Below are 20,548 nucleotides of genomic sequence, written 5' to 3'. Positions count from 1 at the left end.
TACAAGCTGCTTATATATGTTGGATATTAATCCTTGTTGGTTATTTTCCAATATTTTCTCCCATTCAGTAGGTTGTTTTTTAGTTTTATTTATATTTTCCTTTGCTGTGCAAAACTTAGGTCCCATTTGTTTATTTTTAATTAGATCCCATTTGCTTATTTTAGCTTTTGACTCTTACTTTAGGAGACAGATCCAAAAAAAAATACTGCCATGATTTATGTCAAAGAAGTGTTCTACCTATGTCTTCCTTTAGGAGTTTCATAGTGTCTGGCCTTACATTTAGGTTTAATGCAGTTTGAATTCTTGTATATGAAATTAGATAATGTTCCAATTTCATTCTTTTACATGTAACTGTCCAGTTTTCCCAGCTCCACTTTTTGAAAAGACTTTCATTTTTCCATTGTATATTCTTATTTCCTTTGTTATAGATTAATTGACCATAAGTTCATGTGCTTATTTCTGGGCTTTTTATCCTGTTCCATTGATCCATAGGCCTGTTTTCATGCCAGTACCACACTGGTTTGATTACTGTAGCTTTGTAGTATAGTCTAAAGTCAGGGAGCCTGATTCCTCCAGTTCTCGTCTTTCTCAAGATTGTTTCAGCTATTTAAGATCTTTTATGTTTCCATATAGATTTTAAAATTATTTGTTCTAGCTTTGTGAATAATGCCATTGGCATTTTGATAGGGATTGCATTGAGTCTGTAGATTGCCTTGTGTATTATAGTAACTTTGACAGTATTCAAGAATATTGTATATCCATCTGTTTGTGTTGCCTTCACTTTCTTTCATTATAATTTTATAGATTTTGGAGTACAGGTCTTTTGCCTCCTAAGAGAGGGTTTATTCCTAGTTATTTTATTCTTTTTGATGTGACTGTACCATATGACTTAAGTCAAAACTGGATGCTGATGCGATGAGGGGATTGATTGGAAAGGAGCATTTTCTGATAGGAATGTTTCTCCATGTCTTGATTGAGGTTGTCATAATACGGATGGCTCAGTGGTAAAGAATCCGTCTGCCATACTAGGGACACAGGTTTGATTCTGCATCAGGAAGACCCCTTGGAGACGGAAATGGCAACCCTCTCCAGTATTCTTGCCTGGGAAATCCCATGGACAGAGGAGCCTGGTGGGGTACATTCCATGGGATTGTAAGAGTTGGACACAACTTAGCAACTAAACCACCACCATATTTGTGAAAACTCTTTGAGGTAGGCACCAACATCGGTGCATTTAACTATATGTAAATCTCAAATAAAAGAAAAAGAAAACAAAAATTCTATGAAAATATAGGCAAAAAATGTGACAATTCATAAGATGGGATGTTTAACCATTCACAATAAGAAATGAAATTAAAACTCCACTGAGCTCTATCATTTATCAGACTGGCAACACTTTAAAATCTTAATATTGTACTCTGACAGAAAGTATGTAGGAAATCAGTGAGTTATACATTGTTATGGTGAGGAATTTGGCAATATCTAGCAAAAGTACATATGCATGTACCCTTTAAGCTAGCACTTTCCACTTCCAGCAATGTATCTAGCACTTTCATTTCTAGCAATGTATCTCTCTTCATTTGTTTAGGCTGCTATAACAAAGTACCACAGACTGGGTGGCTTATGAAGAAGAAAGATTTATGTCTATTTTCTCACAATTCTTAAGACTGGTCATCCAATATCAGGGTGTCTGTATGGTTGAGTAAAGGTGGAAAATATTGGAAATGCCCTAAATGCCCAAATGTAGGAAACAGGCTAAACAAACTATGGTGCATAAGAATAACTGAATACTGTGCAGTTTTGAAAAGTGAAAGATCTCTATAATATAGAGTGATTTCCAAGATATTTATATATATATGTATATATATTTTTTCATACATATATATCTTATTGAAGTATAGTTACAATTTTTCATGTGCATAACAAGGTGACTCAGTTATACATACACATATATGTTACTTTTAAAATTATTTTCCATTATAGGTTATTAGAAGTTATTGACTATAGTTCCCTGTGCTATACAGTAAACCTTTGTTGCTTGTTGCATATCTATTTTTTGATTAGAAATCTAGCATTCTATTCATACTAAGTCAAATAAGTAAATCAAAGTGTCATACATTTTTTAGGCAAAAATTCATAAGTTTTCTAATATGTATGTATTATACATATTTCAAGATAAATTGTCACATTAAAAAATAAAGTGCCAATAGACTCCTGATTTCATGTTCTGCATGCAAGGAGCTTGGAATCACCATTCCATCTTAATAAATTATAAACATGAGTAGATTGAAAAGCCAACAATTCTACTTGAATCCCTAAGAGACGTGAGGACACAGGACAAAGTACTGCCACCAAACTCGGAAAGAGAGGTAAATACAGGCATCACAGCTTTCCCTGTGCAGACAGTCATGCGTGAAAACCAATGAGGGAGTCAATGCTGCGGTAGAAAACCTGACCTATAATTGATGAATTGCTGGAGGCTCAGTGTGATAACTCAGAGTTAAAACTCAGGGAGATCCAGTCATGGGGGACTCCCACAATACTGTGAGATTCACCCCCAGGAGCTTGACCAGGTTCCCACAGTAAATATTAGAGAAAAAAATCCCCTTGAGCCTCCTGCAGGGTAAGAGAAAAGGAATCATTTAAAAATATACCAGAGCACTTTGCTCTTTTAGCCTGCTCTTGTTGTTGTTCAGTTTCTATCGACTGCAGCATGCCAGGCTCCCCTGTTCATCACCGTTTCCCAGAGTTGACTCAAATTCACACTTATTGAGTCAGTGATAGCTATCTAACCATCTCATCCTCTGTCGTCCCCTTCTCCTCCTGCCCTCAGTCTTTCCCAGCATCAGGTTCTTTTCCAATGAGTCAGCACTTTGCAACAGGTGGCCAAAGTATTAGAGCTTCAGCTTCAGCATCAGTCTTTCTGATGAATATTCAGGGTTGATTTCCTTTAGGATTGACTGGTTTGAGCTCCTTGCTGTCCAAGGGGCTCTCAAGAGTCTTCTCCAGCACCACAATTTGAAAGTATCAATTCTTTGATATTCAGCCTTCCTTATGGTCCAACTCACATCTGTACATGACTACTTGGAAAACCACAGTTTGATTATACAAACCTTTGTTGACAAAGTGATGCCTCTGTTTTTCAACTGTCTAGGTTTGTCAAAACTGCTGTCTAGGTTTGTCAAAGCTTTCCTTCTAAGGAGCAAGTGTCTTTGAATTTCATGGTGGCAGTCACTTTCTGCAGTGATTTTGGAGCCAAAGAAAATAAAATCTGTCACTGCTTCCACTTTTCCCCTTCTATTTGCCATGAAGTGATGGGACCAGATGCCATGATCTTAGCTTTTTGAACACTGAGTGTTAATCCAGCTTTTTCTCTCCTCTTTAACCCTCATTCAAAGGTTCTTCAGTTTCTTTTTACTTACCATCATTAGACTGGTATCATCTGCATATCTGAAGTTGTTTGATATGTCTCCTGGCAATCTTGATTCCAGCTTGTGATTCATCCAGCCTGGCATTTTGCATGATGTACTCTTCTTATAAGTTAATTAAGCAGGGTGACAGCATACAGCCTTGACGTACTCCTTTCCCAATTTTGAACCAGTCAGTTGTTCCATGTAAGGTTCTGCTCTCAGGTGATATCAATTAACCAGAGTCTAGCTTCTCAGAGTTATCAGAGCCTACTGACTCACTGGAAAAGACCCTGATGCTGGGAGGGATTGGGGGCAGGAGGAGAAGGGGGCGACAGAGGATGAGATGGCTGGATGGCATCATCGACCCAATGGGCATGAGTTTGAGTAAACTCCAGGAGTTGGTGATGGACAGGGAGGCCTGGCGTGCTGCGATTCATGGGGTTGCAAACAGGCGGACACGACTGAGCAACTGAACTGAACTGAACTGAACTGACCTGGGGTGGGGAGGAAGAAGGGAAAATATCCAACTCCAGTAGTTCTATCCATTATATCCTACCTAATCAGAAGGGAAGCTGAGAAACTCTTGAAATTCACAATCCAGAGGCACAGGCTCACTGTAAGACTGAGATCTAACCATAGGACTGTAGAACTCTTCTCTTTCCTACATCTTATCATCACTTTGTTGTTGTTGTTGTTAGTTACTAAGTCATGGAGAAACAATGGAAAGAGTGAGAGGCTTAATTTTGGGGGGCTCCAAAATCACTGCAGATGGTGACTGCAGCCATGAAATTAAAAGACACTTGCTCTTTGGAAGAAAAGCTATGACCAACCTACACAGTATGTTAAAAAGCAAAGACATTACTTTGCCCACAAAGGTCCACGTAGCCAAAGCTATGGTTTTTCTAGGAGTCACGTATGGATGTGTTGACCTGTAAAGAAAGCTGAGCACAGAAGAATTGATGCTTTTGAACTCTGGTGTTGGAGAAGACTCTTGAGAGTCCCTTGGACTGCAAGAAGATCCAACCAGTCCATCCTAAAGGAAATCAGTCCTGGGTGTTCATCGGAAGGACTGATGTTGAAGCTGAAACTCCAATACTTTGGCCACCTGATGCAAAGAGCTGACTCATTAGAAAAGACCCTGATGCTTGGAAAGATTGAAGGCGGGAGGAGAAGGGGACAATAGAGGATGAGATGGTTGGATGTCATCACTGATCCAATGGACATGAGTTTGAGTAAGCTCCGGGAGTGGGTGATGGACAGGAGGCCTGGAGTGCTGCAGTCCATGGGGTCACAGAGTTGGACAGGACTGAGCAACTGAACTGAACTGAACTACCAAGTCATGTCTGACTTTTTGTGACCCCCATGGACTGTAGCCCGCCAGGCTCCTCTGACCATGAGATTTCCCAGGCAAGTATATTGAAGGGGGGTGCCATTTTCTTCTCCAGGGGATCTTCCCAACCACGGATCAAACCCACATCTCATGAATTGGCAGGCGGATTCTCTGTCACTGAGCCACCTGGGAAGCCCTATCATCACTTTACTAAAGGTTTATTCACAGCAGTTCCTTTTACCTGGTACAGACTGTCCAGCTGTCAAACAAGTACAAGGCACATTGAAATCCAAACACAATTTGAAGAGACAGAGCAAGTGTTGGCACTAGACACAGCAGAGATGTGGGATTGATCAGATCAGGAATTTAAAATTCTAAATTAAATTAAATAAAAATTTAATATGCTAAGGTCTCAATGGATAAAGGGGATAGCATGCAAGAACAGATGGACTCTGGAAGCAGAGAGATGGAAATCCTAAGAAAGAGCCAAAAATAAATGCTAGAAGAAACCCCACTGTAACAGAAATGAAGAATGCCTTTGATGGGCTTAATAGTACATTGGACATAGCTGAGGAAAGAATCTCTGAACTAGAGGATATATGATATAATCCACAACAATTGAAAAAGGGAATAAAGACTAGGCGAAAACAGAATATCTGAGAACTGTGGGAGAATTACAAAATACATAACATGTAATGGGAATACTAGAAGAAGAAAAAACAGACTATTTTAAGCAAAGGACTGGAAGTTCCTTAAGTTATTGTCAGACACCAAACCATAGATCTAAGAAGTTTAGAGAACACCTAACATGATAAACACCACAAAGATTACATCTAGGCATATGATTTTCAAATTACAGAAAGTCAAAGATAGAGAAAATTATAACTCCAAAGAAGCTAGGTGAAAAAGATCTTATATACAGAAGAACAAAGATAAAAATTACGTCCACCTTTGCTTCAGTTGTACATCCAACTTGTACATACAGTATGCTACTTTTTAGTTAAAAAAAGGAGAAATAAAAATACATATATTTGCTTATATGTGTGGTTGAGTCCCTTTGCTCTTCACTTGCAACTATGACAACTTTGTTAATTGGCTCTACCCCAATATAAGATAAAAAGTTAAAGAAATAAATGTATTTGCTTTTGCAAAAGAGAACACAGGGAGTATAACCAGAAACAAATGGGATTCTTACCTTCAAAGGGAAAGGAGTAAAAGGTATACAAGAGGGAGGGAAATTCTGAGAGCTTCGACTTTTGGACTCATACTGATATATTGTATATTCAACAAATAAACTTAATCAATAAGCATGGAAGAAAAATATCCTAACAATGAATGTAAGCAGGAACAAGTGATCCCACCCGCATTTCAAATAAATAGCAATCACAATGAACCCACTATCCTCAGTCTTAAGGTGAAAAAAAGAATTGAGGACAAGTCTTTATCTTTTAAAAACTATTTTTAAAAGTATGGTATGAATATGGCAATTTTGAGACTCACATGATTGTCATGTAGGCTGAGAACGTGAGCAAACATATTGAGGTTATTGGGAGTCAAGATCTCTCTGTGAAATAAGGGAGATACAAATATGGAAGGTGAGGCAAGATAGGAGTAGCTGTAAGGTTGGATTAGAATAGAGGAAATTTATATAAACTCCTGGTATATACATATGTTGGACTGTACCCCCACAAGGTCGCTAGCAAGCCTTGTAGTTGCCCAGCCCTGAGACGGAAGAAAGAACTTGGAGTCAGTGACAGAGACGCCCATGATTTACTGAACAGGGCACGTTATATGTCAAAGGCAGAGGTCCTGGAGCGATACGCCACTATGTTCAGTGGCCAAAGGCAGGCAGAACTTGCTCCTACTAATGGAGGAAGGGGACTACCATTTATAGGGGAAACAGACATCTGACTGGCTCACCAGTTACCAGGGGAACCAGTGGCTGGGGCTGGGGGAAAGCACTGTAGGCGGTTACTGAGGAAGCCCTATAATTAAGAGCACTGGATAGTCATGTGGTTGAAGCTGGGTCTGGTTGAGCAGGGGATGTAGAAAGCAAGAGAACAGTCATCTTGAGTGGCCTATCTGAATGTGTGTCTGTCTTATCTATCTATCCTTAGAAGTGATGACACCACAGTTGCAGTGAACAAACCTTAATTACAGGTCCTGGTTTCTAAACATCATTTTCCACCAAAAGGAATCTAGGCAGTTTGGAGAAATGGCTGAATGGCTGAGTCCAGGTCTGGGACATAGAGGGTTCAAGATTAATCTGGAATACCTTGTGGTGACCGAAAGTAAGAAAATCAGAATAAAGTGATCCAGTCATGAACCCAAGACACCAGAGCCAGTCTGAACTAAATTTGGGACGATTTAAGCACCAGTGGATTATAACCTATTGAATAAGTATTCTGAGGTCATGCTGATAACAAACAGCTCATTAGGCAAACATGGTAGATGGGAAAACTCTTAGTGAGACTAGAAATTGCTGTTTAGTCACTAAATTGTGCCTGACTCTTTTGTGAGCCTGCCAGGCTCCTCTGTCCATGGGATTTCCCAGGCAAGGATACCGGATGCTGTTTCCTTCTCCAGGGGATCTTCCTGACCTAGGGATCAAACCCGTGTCTCTGGTACTGGCAGGATTCTTTACAATGAGCCCCTAGGGAAGCCCGAGAATAGAATACGAACTAGTACATACTAAAAAGAACAGCAAGGCGTGACAGGCTCAAATTGTACGGATGTCCAAGGACTATAACTAGCCTGAGTCTCTACCTTTCTGCTGGGACCAATCACAACCTCAGGTATCCTTCCACCAACACTCCAGCTCGCTCTCTGCTCCAACTATGAAACAAGGACACTTTCATTTTCACCCTCCAACCCTGACCAAGTGATTCTCATTTAAGTCAAGTGCGTGCCTCCAATGACACTAGTACTGACCTCTGATTTAACTTTGGAATCACTTGGAGAACTTGTGACCCAAGAGTGTCTGAGCTCCTCCCTCAGATATCCCAATTTAATTGGTCTGGGGTGGGGTGAGGGAGTCAGCATTTTTAAAAAAAGCTTTCCAGGTGATTCTTTTGTGCAGCCAGGTTGAGAACTACAGGAATCAAAAACAATAGCGATTTCAGGATAGAAAACAAAGCACAAGAATTCATCTATATCCAAGGTCTTACCTCAGTACATAAAATATTAAAATGTCTGCCCTCTCCGGCTATTTAGTTCCAGCCAGTTTGCTATGTGACTACGTCTGTTCTGGAAAGGAAGACAGAGGTTTGATCTTTACCCTCATGAGTCAGGGGAACTTCTGGTTCAGGGAGGACTAAATGCCTTTAGAATTAGATGCTCCTTTAAGCATTTTGCGGTGTTCCCACCTACTCCCTTTCAGAAAGGTCCATCATTGGGAATACCACAAAATGATTTTGAGGTCATCTTTCCATTTACTGGCAATGGCAAAACCACTTAAAAAAAAAAAATAGGTGCATGAGTGAGGCAAGGAAAGGTAAACGAAAGACAGCGCCCAAGTTACATTATCACCCTATCTTTGTTAGCTTGTTTGGTTTGGCTTGTGTATTCCTGATTTCCAGGTCACAATGTTCTCTTAACATTTTTACTGAGAGCACCGAGGGCATGGAAGTTTCAGAGGGTTTTTTAATGACGCGGCTTTGATGCTGTGATTTTTAAAAATTCCCTGATATTAAATTGTAATCAGTATTAAATTGATGTCATAGGTAATGGAAAAACAATTTTATGGACCTTCAAACACAGTGTCTCTTCAACCCACACACAATCAACTTTAAAACCTCTAAAGTTAATCTTTGTGAACTGTTGTCAGAGTTGATTTGGTTGCCAGTGGGAGAAAAAAAAAAAAGGAAAACAGCAATGTAACTGGTGAAAAGAGAGGATGCTTTCTGCCTCTGTGTAGTCAAAAGGTGAAATCTTGTCCTTTTACCACCCGTAACTATCAGTTAACTTCTTTCTAATTTTCTATCTTCATCCCTCCTCAGAACTGTTGGAGGGAGCTACATGAGAGTGAGCAATAGTGGAAGGGATTGTCACCTCAAAATGCTTCCCTCTATTTCGATATAAAATATGGATAAGATCTAAAATAGCCTCATCATTTAAGAAGAGGCGTTAAGTGTTGAGGTTTGCCATGCATTCTGCAAATTACTTTTTCGGTCTGCAGACTCCCTTCTTAGTCTCTATACCTGTTCCCAGTTTGCATACTTTCCATTTCTTCTTTCCATATGGAGAAATTGTTCAGTCCTACTTTTACACTCCCTGCTTTTCCCATGGGGTCTCCCTGGACCATTTCAGCTGTCATTGCTCCTGTAGTCACCTAAATATTTTGTAGAATGCACCCCAAAATTCAGAACAAATTTTGGGTTAGTGATTGAGGCTGCTTCATAGGCGTGTCTTCTTTTTCTAACAAAACATTAAGCTTTGTTAAACTTTGAGCTGCTTCCAGAAAGGAATAGCTTTCTTCCTGAATCTCCCCCAGCATCTGAGGTGAAGACCATGGTTAATGAAGAACTAACTAATGAGAACTACAGAGATTTTGCATACTAAATTACACACATTATTTGAATGTGGTGTTTCCTCTTGGGAGCTTGATTAATACAAAATGATATCATACTTTAGGTGTAAAAAGGGATGTAGTCATTTTTAAAATGCTATGACTTTTTCTTTTGTGAAGCCAAGAATCCTTTTGTAAAATAGAAAGTCACTTTCTAATTTATCATTTAAATAACATCTATAATTTTTGAGTTTATCATGACTTTCTTCATTTTTATTTTTTATTGAAGTATAGTTGATTTACAATGTTTTAGGTGTACAGAAAGTTGGTTCAGTTTTACATATATATTCTTTTCAGATTATTTTCCATTATAGGTTATTATAAGATATTGAATATAGTCACCTGTGCTATGCAGTAGGTCCTTGTTATTTGTCTATTTTATATATAGTAATGTGTATCCATTAATCCCAAATTCCAAATTTTTCCCACACCTTCTTTCCCCTTTGGTAATCATAAGTTTATTTTCGATGTCTGTGAGTTTGTTTCTGTTTTGTAAATAAGTTCATTTGTGTCATTTTTTTAGATCCCATGTATAAGTGCTATCATATGATATTTATTATCATGACATTTCTACATAGGAAAAATGAAAAATAGCAAAATCATAGAAAAGGATGAAGTTTTACAAATGGTAGTTTTCTGATACAGTCTGATCACAGGTCCAGATGTTTCTGGGTTTGGTGGTCAGTTTATGAGTCGTCCAGTCCTCAATTTCCCTCTGTTCCCAATCTCAGAGCTCATCTCTCTTCCACTCTTGGCTACCCCATCCTCCTCCCCAAGGACAGGGTTGCTGTTCAAGTTCTGAGTGGGTATTATGGACATCAGACTCTGGAACCCCTTTTGGTCTGAATGAATCACCACAGTTTCCACCCTTGGAGAATTTAAGTCCCTGGTGGTCTAGTTGCATTCTGTTCTATGACCATTTATGGCATTGCTCTGCATGCTTCTTTAAATGATTCAAGTCTTCTGAAATTTCTCCCTTGAGTGTTTCCCAATTCATTCAAAACCTCAGAAGAGATTCTGGTCTGGGATGCTGAGTAACCATGTCTGCTTAACTAAGTATAATCCCCAAACTAATAGAAAAAATGGGTACTGTGTATGATTCAGAAATTTATGAAGATAAAAGAACATAAATTGTTCCAGTGGTCACAATTCTTAGATGATTACCATGACTTGCTTGCAAAATAGCTGGAACAGGGATTAGATCTCTGATCTGCAGCTGAATCGGACACTGAGGCAATCTCACAGAGAACCATGTGCCAATCTTAATGTTGCCCATACTTTCTCTGTGGCTTCCTAAGATTTTTTTTTTACATATAAGCTTGCTGATCAGTCCTTTGCAGACTTCTATGTAATGAGTGAAGACCAAACAAGAAACTATTACCTGAGAGACTAAGGCTGTTGCTGATCTTCCTCCATGGTAGCTGAGATGGACAGAGCTACCAGCCATGAGACTGGTGCTTACCTTTAATGTGGGGGTTGGGAAGGCGTGAGAGAGACTTAGGCATCAAGTCCTCCACTTTGGGCATTTGCAGTATCATCCAGTGACATTTTCTGACACTGAGATGGTCAGAGGCGAGGACACTGGGCCGTGTTGCTGGTGAGGGAAAGTGAACACATGACTGTCTCCCTTGACTCCATCAGAAAGCTATCTAGGGTCCCATGACATGACCAACTCTTTGGTTTGGGGCAGCTCCTTCCCATCTTTGGACTGCCCTAGCTACTGGGAAACATTTCCTTACACTTGATATTTGCATCTGTTGTATTCAGGTTTTCCTTTGGCATGTCTTCTTGAAACTTTTGTCCAGTATATTTGAGAAAGTTTGAGGACATCCTGGTCTGCAGTTTGGTGGATAGAACTCAAAGATGATGTGGGAAAAGGAGATCTTGCATAAGATTTGATAGCTTGGGAAAATAGAAGGATTATACCTTTTATAAATGGTCATAAATAGTTTATTTTGCTATGTAACCAACTTGATTTACTTATTTATGCCCCACCTCAATTTACAAATGATTTTACATCATTGAATTTACACCAGTAAGAGGTAAAAGTAAATGATAAAATAAAAATAGAAACAGAAACCCAGGGCCAAGGGTAAGGAAAATACAAATAAGCCACTCTTACAGGTAACAGAATTGCAAGGATAGGGCTTTGAGTTTAACCCTTGGTTCAAAAGGGTGAATATAACCAATTGATGGTTCTTTTAGGAGGAAGCAAAATAGTTCTTCAGCAGAAGCAAAGCTTTGTTTCATACTAAGATGAAGAGACTCACTCAAGGGCTCTACATAGTGAAGCCTGAGTCACGTCATAATCAATATCCTCAACAACAGTTCTAGAGAAAACAAGGAATTTTTTTTTTTATGGTTGTTTCTCTAAGCAGCCTTTTTTTTTTTTTAAGTATATATACTCATTTATTTGGCTGCACCGGCGGCAGCATGCAGGATCTTCACTCTTTGTGGCTGTGTGTTGGAACCCTAGTTGTAGCATGTGGGTTTCAGGTCCCCCACCAGGGACAAAACCCAGGTCCCCTGTATTGAGAGAGTGGAGTTCCAGCCACCAGACCATCAGGAAAGCCCCTCTAAGTAGCATTTGATAAAAGCTACCACATTAATGTTAGCATTTGGTGAAGTCATTCTGAAAGGACCTAGACTTCACCAAATGCTTCATTATATAATCTTTTGGAGATCCTACTTGATTCAAAAATAGTATTCATAGCTTCTTAAATTACTTTAAGAAAAAAACACTAAAAAAAAGAAAAAAACACTTTGACAACAATACATGTATATACAATCACAGGCAAATCAAATAATCCTGAAACGTATAAAGAACTTCCCCACAACACCTCCTCTCCAGTTAGTACTATTCCCCAGAAGTAGTCACATTGCTCTTTACCTCTTTTTGAACTGATGGTTCTAATTTTAAATTACGCTTTAACCTCCTGATTTATCAATTTTAAAACTATATTAACCCAGGGATTTATGTGAAATAAAAAGACTTTAACTTGTCTTTATTTCCTTCTGTTTCCTAAATGTGTTAATTATATTTTTATTTGTGTTTTATTCTGGTTCTTGCCTTTAGGACTGGACTTTGGTATATATATATATTCTACACAACAGCTATTAAATACACCCAAGGAGTTTTAGCGCAGTTCCAATTCGATCTCATTCTCTTGCCCCTGATTCTATTTATTATATTGTTTTTACATTGTCAAGGTTTATAATATTTTCACTATTCTTTAATCATATTTTTCTTAAATTTTTTATATATGGTTTCTAAATGTTGAAACTGATGAATAATGATTAGTATATATTAAATTATATGTATGTGTGTACATATATTGTTGTTCAGTCACTCAGTCTTGTCTGATTCTTTGTGGTCCCACGGACTGCAGCATGCCAAGCATCTCTGTCCTTCACTGTCTCCCTGAGTTTGTTTACACTCATGTTCATCGAGTCAGTGATGCCATCCAACCATTTCATCCTCTGTCGTCCCCTTCTCCTCCTGCCCTCAATCTTCTCAGCATCATGGTCTTTTCTAATGAGTCAGCTCTTTGCATCAGGTGGCCAAAGTATTGAAGTTTCAGCTTCAGGATCAGTCCTTCCAATGAATATTCAGGGTTGATTTCCTTTAGGATTGACTGGTTTGATCTCCTTGCTGTCCAAGGGACTCTCAAGAGTCTTCTCCAGCTCCACAAATTGAAAAACTCTTACATTCATACATGACTAGTGGAAAAACCATTATATGTATTTCTGAAAGAAGCTAGACTTCTTTTATATATATATATAAAACGTCTTAGTTACATATACATATATATGTATACATATACATACATATACATACATATATGTATATATACATATATACATATACATACATACACATACATACATATATATATATATATATATATATATATATGTATAGCTAGTCAAAGCTATGGTTTTTCCAGCAGTCATGTATGGATGTGAGAGTTGGACTATAAAAAAAAGCTGAGCACAGAAGAATTGATGCTTTTGAACTGTGGTGTTGGAGAAGACGCTTGAGAGTCCCTTGGACTGCAAGGAGATCCAACCAGTCCATCCTAAAGGAGATCAGTCCTGGGTGTTCATTGCAAAGACTGATGCTGAAGCTGAAACTCCAATACTTTGGCCACCTGATGCCAAGAACTGACTCATTTGAAAAGACCCTGATGCTGGGAAAGATTGAAGGTGGGAGGCGAAGGGGATGACAGAGGATGAGATGGTTGGATGGCATCACTGACTCAATGGACATGAGTTTGAGCAAACTCTGGGAGTTGGTGATGGACAGGGAGGTCTGGTGTGCTGCAGTCCACCGGGTGGCAAAGAGTCAGACACGACTGAGCGACTAAACTGAAGACTATATGTATGCATATATATATATTACTGAACTGAAGACTATTTATATAGTAATACATATAATATATATTTACATATATATTACACACACACACATATATGTACATATATACACATACATATATATATGTATATATATTACTATGGTCTTCTGAGGCGTCACAGTGGTAAAGAATCCATCTGCCAATGCAGAAGACGCTGGAGACAGGGGGACATGGATCAATCCCTGGGTCAGGATGATCCTCTGAAGAAGGCAATGGCACCCACTCCAGTGCTTTTGCCTGGAAAATTCCACTGACAGAGGAGCCTGGTGGGTTTATAGTCCATGGGGTCACAATGAGTTGGCTACAACTGAGCGACTACACACACAAAGATATATATCATGATATCACCACATATGTCACTTTGGAAGCGTGTTGTGTGATTAAACCCACAGGAAAATAGATGTAAGCTTTTAAACAAGCGAACAAATAACATCTTCCCAATTGAGTTCCTTAAAGAAGATTAATTTAAGCACCAAGGTTAAATTGATTTTCTTTCTAGTTTTGGTCTTTTCTTAGTCTTACATGCATGCTATTCTTTCCTCTTTTCCTCACTTTCATCCTCATTCTCAAGTCGACGGTCACAGTCTGAAGACTTACACAAGCTCCCTTCACTGCATCCGCTCACTCTCTGCATTTCCACTTACTTAAGGAGACTTTGCTCCCTATATGTCAGCTGAACTCTCCCCGTGCCTAGCCGAGCCCAGTTCCTCTCATTCTGCCTCCAATCCCGTCCTCTTTTGCAGATGTAAACACATTGCTCCAGCAATTCCCCTTTTCATTCCTGTTTCATCAACTTAATTTCCCCCTCTCTACTGAATCCTCCCATTGACCTTCAAAGAGGATGTTCTATTTCATATCAACAAAACATGCTTTTCTGACCTCACTTTCCCCTCCAGCCACCCTCTATGCCTTCCTTACTTTTATCGTAAGAACACTCTAAAGGTTTACTAATAATCACTGTCATCAGTATCTTCCCGTGTTTCCACAGAACCACTCTAATCTAGAGCACTAATTACATTCATGTTGCCAAATCCAGCGGTCATTCTACTTGTCCTGTCAGCAGTTTTGATGACTCTCTTCCCTGAAACATGTTCTTTTTTTGGCCTCCAGGATGTGATACTCCCTTGAGTTTTTGCCTATTTCTGTGGTTGCAACTTCTCAGTTTTATTGCTCCTTTTGCCATCCTTCTGACCTCTGAACATTAGTACATCCTACAACCCAGTTCTTAGATCTTGTCCCTTTATCCATCTCTATTTGCTTTGGCTTCCTCTAGCCTCATGCTTTAAAATAACACTTCTACCTTGATGATTCATATACACATATGTATATGTTTATGTCTATATATATATATATACACACACACCTTGATGATTCATATATACATATGTATATGTGTGTGCATATATATATATATATATATATGCACACACACACACATACACACTCACACACAGTATACAAATAGCTCTCTCTCTCTCTCATATCCTTTCCTGAAGCCAGACTTGTTTATCCAACTTCCTTTTCTGTAAGTCCGCCTGGATATCTAATTTCAAACACAACACATCCAAAACTGAAATCTTGACCTTTCCCTCCACGTCTGCTTCTTTCAGCCTTCCTCATCTTAGGCAATGGCAGTTCTGTCTTCTAGTTTCTCAAGTCACAAATGTTGCAGTGACTCTGAGTCCTGTTAGCACTACACCCACAATGTACCTAGAATATGAGCCCTGTTCACCCCCTCCTCTGGTACCATCCTGGTCTGACCTTCTCTCATACATCTCTTGCCTGAATTTATTTTCACCCAGTTTCCTTGAATCTTTTCTTCACCCCCTTCACATTTCTTTCCAGTACATCAACTCAAGTGATAGATCATGTCTCCTCTTCTGCCTGAAACTGTTCAGTAACTTCCTATTTCACTCTGAGTAAAAGCTGATGTTTACCAGTGGACTAACTGGTCCTATGTAGTCTGTCTCCTATTATCTCTCTTCCTTGTTACTTCAGCTACAATGGCCTCCTCGGTGTTCCTGGAACATGACGAGCATGCTCTTGCCTCAGGGCCTTTGCACATGATGAACACTACCCCATGCCCCCACTGGCATGTTCTACTGCAGATATCTGAAAGGCTAATCCCTTACCTTTTCCAGGTCTTGACTGAGATGTGACTTTCCCAGTGAGGCTGCCCTGATAACACTACTTAAACCTGCCAGTGCAGGGGACACAGGTTCGATCCTTGGTCTGGGAGGACTCTATGTATTGCAGAGTGGCTGGGCCTGAGCACCACAACTACTGATGCCTGAATACTCTAGAACCTGGGAGTCACAAGAGAAGCCACTGCAGTGAGAAGCCCACACACCACATTGAAGAGTAACCTCTGCAACTAGAGAAAGCCCAAGCATAGCATCAAAGACCCAGTGCAGCCAAAAATAGTAAATAAAATTTAAAAAATACATATTTCACTTATTTATTTTATTCCTTATCTGTTTTGTTTCCCTCTTACTAGAATATGGGCTCCATGTCTTTTCTATTTATTGCTGCAGGAAATTCTTATTTGTTGAGGCAATTTGACTTTCTTTATATCCTTGGTTAATTGATTATTTTAGAGTATGTATCTAGGTTTATGTCTTGAAATCCCCTTCTCTTCCACTTGGCATATTTGATGACCATTTTTCGTCTCTAGCTCAGAAAAGTTTTCTTCTGCCTTTTCTTTTCTTTCTTTATTCTCTTCCTTCTGTATAGTTCCTGCCATCTCTGTCTCAAACACCTTTTGGTCATATGCTGTGTCTTTTAACTTTTCTTTCATATTTTCCATTGCTTTGAATTTCCTCTCTTTTGGGGGACTGCCTTGATTTATCTTTCAGCTCACCAACTTCAGTTGTGTGTATTTTATCATGCAGCTCCTTGCCTTTTTGCAAATATATTTTTAATTAACATAAATATCTTTCTTGTTCTCTAATTGCTCTCTTTTACACAGCAGTTTGTTATGATGAAAATAACATTCTCCAATGTTTCTGAAGATGCTAATTCAGATTTTTGAAAAGACCTCTTCTATTGTTATCCCACATTTGGCTATTTTATAATTTCATTTTAGACTCTCATTTTAATGCTGTTTGTTTTCCTTAGCATTCCTGATAAGCTATTATAGTCCGCTCTTATTTGCAAGAAATGGCTGAAATGCATTTCCTCTGAAATTCAATTGATTAGGTTTTATCAAAAACCTATTAGGTGTTATCAAAACACAACACATTGATTTTTATCTGGTTATAAATAAATGCATACCTAGTGTATAAAATATATAAATTACAGAAAAATAAAGGAAGGAAAAAGTCATGCATAAGTCATTATCTATAAATAACCACTGATAAACATTTTTGTGTTTTTTCTTCCTCACATTTTCTAATACACACACACACACACACACACATACACAACTACTTCTTGCTATTTAAGAAACACTAGCACACTTTGGGGAAAACAAAGTCTCTGCTGTCATGAAGATTATAGTCTAGTAGCAGGAAAAGACAGAACTGAAACAATCCCAGAGATTAGAGCATAATTACAAATTGCTATAATCCAGAAAGAAGAAAGAGATGGCTCTCTGATTTCATAAAAACAAAAGAAAACTAAGCTGAACCGAGATGACAGGAATGCCTTCCTTCAGTACTTGATTATGTCCTGAGTAGGATTTAACTAGGTGAAGAGAGGAAGAAGATAATTTGAGACAAGAGAAATATGGATGTATATATCCATCCCCAAGGCAGGAGAGAAAAGTGGCTTTAAGGAAAGAGAAAGAAGCCAGAGGCTGGCATGTGGGAATGAAGGAGAGGATGGGATAGAGGGGCCTGGAATGGCAATAAGAAGTGAGATAGTGTCCAGTCTGCTGGCTGCATTTAAGATTTTTGTCTTTATCTTAAAAGCATTTGCAGGACTTAAACAGGAAGACTGCTGTGATTTGCTTTAAGCTTTGAAAGGGTTACTCTGACTGCAATGGAGAGAACCCATCAGAGAGACTGTTAGGACACAAGTTAGGGGATTATTACAGTCATCCAGGTGAGACAGGATAATATCTTAAACTGCTGTGGTGACACAGAAGTGGGGAGAAGCACTTAGAGGGAAATGTCAAGGATGCCTCTGGGATTTCTAACACAGCTAGATGGATAAGGTGTTCTACACCACAGGGAATATCACCATGTTTCTGGGGCTTTTGAGTTCTGGGTTTCCCTGATGGCTCAGATGGTAAAGAATCTGCCTGCAAGGCAGGAGACCCAGGTTCAATCCCTGGATTGGGAAAATCCCCTGGAGAAGGGGATGGCAACCCACTCCAGTATTCTTGCCTGGAAAATTCCATGGACAGAGGAGCCTGGTGGGCTATCTGGGTCAGACACGACTGAGCGGCTAACACTTTGAGTTCTGCAAGAATTGCACACGTTAGATTTGCAGAACCTTTGCGACGGTCAAGTGAAGACAGTTGATTTCTCATGTTTAAAGCTCAAAGAGGCCTGCCTGAGCTGGATGGATGATACACACTGGAGACTCATAGGCCAGAAGATGGGAAGTGAAGCTGTGGCCTGGGGAATCACTTAACATATGGGGCCTCTTCCAGAAAAGATGGCACTGGCTTATAATGCATCAATTGTGCAAGAGTGCCTGTTTCCTCATGTCTTTCTAATTTGCATTACTAAATTAATCTTTTCCAAACCTGTTCTTATCCTTGTTACTTTGGCCTGAATTTTTAAGTGAGGTTAAACATCTGTGTCTGCATTTATTGCAAGAATTACCCACCCCCCCCCACCCCCATAACTCTGAAATGTGAAAGTATATTATTCTGGAGAGGAAGTCTATAGATTCATCAGTTCTCAAACCGACTGTGAAATCGTTCAGAACCACCAATGGGGAGTTGTTCTGAACAAGGAAGTTTACTCTTCCACTGGTCAGCCCTGCAAATATTTAATCACTCTGTTCACTGTCCTTTAAAGCCATATCTCCCACAGAGTAACCCATCCTCATGCATTAACCCTTTGAGTTTCTGTCTTCTTAAACTGAGCCAGAGTCATCCTGCCGTGGCTCTGGGATCACCCGTGCAGCCCTGGGCATGTCAGGCATATTCTACATTCCCCTTTACTCCCTTCTAATGTGCAGAGTCTTCCTGCTTCTAAGATCTGGTGATGCTTTTATTCCACTGTGATTGAAACTCATTCCCTCTAATCTGCTAATTTCTAGAGATTCAGCTGCTCAGATATTGCTTTCTAATCACAGAAAGCAATGTCAGTAAATGTGTCGAGGGTGGGGGTGGGAGTTGAGGATGCCAAGGTGCCCATCCAGGGCTGGCTGCTTCTCTCTGCTCTCCAGGAAGTACAGCTTAATCAGTGAAAAGCATTCCTGGGGCTGTCACTAGGGGGAGTGTGAGTCAAATGTTTCACTTGGAAAATGCCAGAAAGGGAGGCAGGGTGGGGGTGGGGGCGATGGTTTGGAATGCTGGGACAGAGAAAACACTGAAAAGTTAGGAAGGAATTTGTGGGGCTGTGTCCTTCCTGGCTGTTGCACGAAGTGTGGGTCTGGACCCGCTGGAAGCAGAGCCTTTGGTGCAGGATTCATCTGCAGCCAGGAACTCTAGGCAGAACTGAGGAAGAATGCCAGGGAGGGGAGGGAGAAGCCACATTCTTGACTCTTCCAGGCACAGGGAGGGACATAGGGTTGGTAGGATTCCTGCACACACTTTCGAATGTAGGTGCGGGCCTCTTTGATCTTGCAGCTGATGTTCAGTGAAGGGAGATCCTTCAAAACAGGAGCTCAGGCACCATGACATCAAATGGGAAATAAACATTTAGTGAGTCCTGCTTGGTATAAACCGCTGTTCTGAGAACAACAGAAGGGGAGAGAGAAAGGAAAAGAAACAAAACAGGAAAAAGATACAATCTTTGGACTTACCATTTTAAATCTTCTTTGGGAATTTGCAATGTTTTCACTTCCACCCTTGTCTCACTTCATCAATACCTCCTTTACATTTTTCATCCTTTTGTTACCATGTCTGTATTCGAAAACAAGCTCAACTCTGTTTCCCCATCGAAGCGAGACTTTTCTGGATCTGACACTGCTCCTTGACCCCCATCCTGACCTATTGCTGTCCCCTTCCACAGCCAGATTGTTGAAAGTGGTCTCCTGTCTGTCACAGCTCATTCATCCAGTCGTCAACTACACTTTGGGTTCTGCCCACAACACTCCATGAAATTCTTTGGGCCAAGGTCCTGGAAGATGACTTTCACTGGAAACGATCCCTGCTAGCCCCACCTCCAGCCACCCAGTTCCCTTCTGCACAGTCATGGGGAGGAATGTATTCTGTGTTATTCCAGAGATACTACTGCTGCTGCTGCTGCTAAGTCACTTCAGTCGTGTCCGACTCTGTGAGACCCCATAGACGGCAGCCCACCAGGCTCCGCCCTCCCTGGGATTCTCCAGGCAAGAACACTGGAGTGGGTTGCCATTTCCTTCTCCAATGCATGAAAGTGAAAAGGGAAAGTGAAGTTGCTCAGTCATGTCCGACTCTTCGCGACCCCATAGACTGCAGCCTACCAGACTCTTCCATCCATGGGATTTTCCAGGCAAGAGTACTGGAGCGGGGTGCCATTACCTTCTCCGAGAGATACTGCATACATATACAATTGAACATTTTAATGTATCTTTTAATATCCACTTTTACAAAAAAGAAACACTGTTTTGTACTTCCTTTTAAAATATGCAATGTATCTTAGTAACCTTTCTGTGTAAGGAAGACATTTAATGTTTCAAAGGGTCAGGTTTCCATCATATTGAGATAATAAAATATATTTAG

General features: G+C 39.8%; 1 long non-coding RNA gene across 1 annotated transcript in view; it reads right to left on the bottom strand.

The window, feature by feature from the left end:
• The window catches only part of LOC133048104 (uncharacterized), a 46,083-nt gene extending 26,165 nt beyond the window's left edge, over nucleotides 1-19,918 (bottom strand). The window contains exon 1 of the long non-coding RNA XR_009690953.1: nucleotides 19,648-19,918. This is a non-coding gene — a long non-coding RNA (uncharacterized LOC133048104). The remainder of the gene's footprint in view (nucleotides 1-19,647) is intronic.
• Between the last annotated feature and the right edge of the window lie 630 nt (nucleotides 19,919-20,548).

Source organism: Dama dama, chromosome 28 (genome assembly GCF_033118175.1).
Source record: "Dama dama isolate Ldn47 chromosome 28, ASM3311817v1, whole genome shotgun sequence".
In the NCBI taxonomy this organism is placed as follows: domain Eukaryota; kingdom Metazoa; phylum Chordata; class Mammalia; order Artiodactyla; family Cervidae; genus Dama; species Dama dama.
The sequence above is the reverse complement of the archived record's forward strand: the minus strand, read 5'-3'. Positions and strand labels throughout refer to the sequence as shown.